General features: G+C 44.2%; 1 long non-coding RNA gene across 1 annotated transcript; it reads left to right on the top strand.

Moving 5' to 3' along the window:
• The first annotated feature begins 581 nt into the window (after nt 1–581).
• LOC101670092 lies at nt 582–2,440 on the top strand. Its single transcript, XR_199018.2, has 3 exons — nt 582–778; nt 893–1,091; nt 2,330–2,440. It is a non-coding gene; the product is annotated as an uncharacterized LOC101670092 (long non-coding RNA).
• The last annotated feature ends 239 nt before the right edge of the window (nt 2,441–2,679 follow it).

The raw sequence follows: 2,679 nt of genomic DNA, 5'->3' as shown, positions 1-2,679 counted from the left end.
CTGGGCCTCAGCCCATGCTCACTGTAATACCACCCTCTTGGCTCCTTTCCAGTGTACAGCTCCTCCCTACCTCAGGGCCTTTGCTTATGCTGTTTCTTCCTCTTCCATGAAATCCTTTCCCCCCAGGTGCTCTCAGGGAGAGCTGCTTCTCCTCCTTCGGGGACCAAGTGGAAGTTTACCTTCCCACAGTAGATACTGATCTTCATGTAGGTTTCCCAAAGGCAGACCTGAGTAGTTCATTTGGGAGGTGACTCTAGGAATCAGTCCCAGGAAAAGAAATAAGAGAGTCAATTACCGGTGAGGTTAATAAGAAATTTACCACTGTAGATAACTCGGTCCCACTGGGGAGTCTCTGGTAGACTGTGTGGGACCTCCTCAGAATTGGTCCAGTAATGAGACAGGAAGCTGTTGTAGTTACCCACCAATTCCTGCCCCCGTCCCCCAATTGAGGGTCACTCCCAGAGGTGTTAATCATCTGGCACTTCTGGCCTGTGCTGCCATGGGCTGAGTATGATGTCATATTAGAGAAAGCCCTACAACAAAGAGAGGCAGGACCCAGAGGGAGGAAATCCTTGGTGCGTGAGGGGGGCTGCCACCCCACCCCCCCAGGCAGCCGATGGCATTATGAGTGGGCCAAGAGAACTTGGGGGGTCTGACTGGCCTCTCCACTCCTCAAGTTTTCTGTATTTCTTTAACCTGTCCGCTGTAGTCTGAATGTCTGTGTCTCCTCGAAATGCATATGTTGAAGCTTTCATTCCCAAAGTGACGATCTTCAGAGGTGAGGCCTTAAGGAGGGGTGAGGTTTAGCTGAGGTCATGAGGGCAGAGCCCGCTGGCAGGATTAGTATCTTTAGAAAAGGAGGAAGAAACCGAGCCCTCTCTCTCCCTCATAGGAGGACACAGCCATCTGAATCCAAGAAGAGGGCTCTTACCAGAACCTGCCATGCCGTCCCCCTGCTCCTGAATTCCCAGCCTCAGAACTGTGAGAAATAGATGTCTGTTATCTCAGACCCCCAGTCTGTGGCTGTTTGTGATAGCAGCGTCAGCTGGCGAGGGCACTGTCCCTTGCTTTGAATGTGCTTCTCATAATTGGTAATTATACTTTCATTTGTTTGTGTGTTTATGCAATTATATGTTGTGGAGTCTAGGATCACAGGGACCATGTGTGTTTGTTCTTGAATGTTTCTTTAGTGATCAGCAAAACGAGAGATATTCAAAGTATTTAAAGCCACTGTGGCCCAGGTATGGATAATTCAAACGTTGGCCCACACTGTGGTTAGGGGAAACTTCTAGCTGTGGAAGGCCAATTTTATGATATGAGTTGTTTAAAACAGATCAGAGCTTTTATTTTTATTTTATTTTATTTTTTACTGACAATTCTGAGATTCTTCATAAAGCCAAAAAGTGGTTCAAACTACAGTAATGGGGCACATTAAATCTCAACTATGAGTGTCTTCGGTAATGAACGTGCAAGATCCTTTTTTTTTTTTTTTAAACAGTAGTCTAAGTGAGAGGAGTTTTTGCATATTTAAAAATTCATGGATGTGTGTATGTGGTGTGTGTGTGTATGTGTGTTTTGGGTTATGCTAAAAGCCCGTTTAAAACCTCTTTGAGTGCTTTTTCATTTGGTTTGTAAGTATTCAGAACAGCAGGATAAAACTTCAACTTTTGGCAAAAGCCCTACTGTCTCAAGCCAGGATGCATGACTGAATGATCTAGAAGAGGAAAACTTCACTTTGACAAATGTAACACCTACATTGGGAATATGCAGTTGAGTTTTTCCCTAAAAGGTTAACTAGAGACAAGAATTACTTTCTCCAGAGATCACCCAAGTGACATGTTGCTGTCTTGATTTCATCGCCGTTCGGTGATGTGCATTTCTTGCCACTTATAAATGAAACAAATGAGGTTGGATGGCAAAGATTATGAAAAGAATTAGCAATAATGAGCCTGGTAACAAAAAACATTATTATAGGAAATCGAGTTGACCTTACTTTCATAATTATTCCCCTTAATTTTTTTTGTAGTGTAATTTGAATGAAATTAAATAAAACTAATATTCCCCTTGCCACTTCTAGGAATTTTGTGTAAAGATTAATAACTTTCAAAACCAAAGATTTGGCTACCATTTTTCTGGAGGCCACTGTTGCTATCCTAGGAAGCCCCATGTCCTCAATGTGATCACAGGTCACTTATGTTAAGAGGAAAATTTATGCCTCGAACACCGGTGGCTCTGTGGCAGAGAAATTGGGGTATGTACTTCTAAACTTCAAGGGATTCACCTCTCTCCTTACCCTGGTCCTCATGATCTTTTCCCACTTTGCCCCCAGAATGTGGCTCTTAGCGGATCAGCCATGGTTCCAGGATCGAGTACCTCATTGGGCTCCCTGCCCAGCAAGGAATCGGCTTCTCCCTCTGCCCCTCACCCTGCTCATGCTCTCTCTCACTCTCTCTTCTACAAATAAATAAAAAATCTTTTTTAAAAAATTGGGGTTTGAGGGGCAACTGGGCGACTCAGTTGGTGAAACATCTACCTTCCACTCAGGTCATGATCTCAGGGTCCTGGGATTGAGCCCCAGGTTGGGCTCTCCGCCCAATGGGGAGTCTGCTTTTCCTTCTCTCTCTCCCTCTATTCTCTCTTTAAAAAAAAATTAAATTGGGATTTGAAAGTGGGCAAATA

This window comes from Mustela putorius, unplaced genomic scaffold, assembly GCF_011764305.1.
Source record: "Mustela putorius furo isolate JIRA1106 unplaced genomic scaffold, ASM1176430v1.1 tig00000592_pilon_pilon_pilon, whole genome shotgun sequence".
In the NCBI taxonomy this organism is placed as follows: Eukaryota; Metazoa; Chordata; class Mammalia; order Carnivora; family Mustelidae; genus Mustela; species Mustela putorius.
This window is presented reverse-complemented; position numbering and strand designations above follow the sequence as displayed.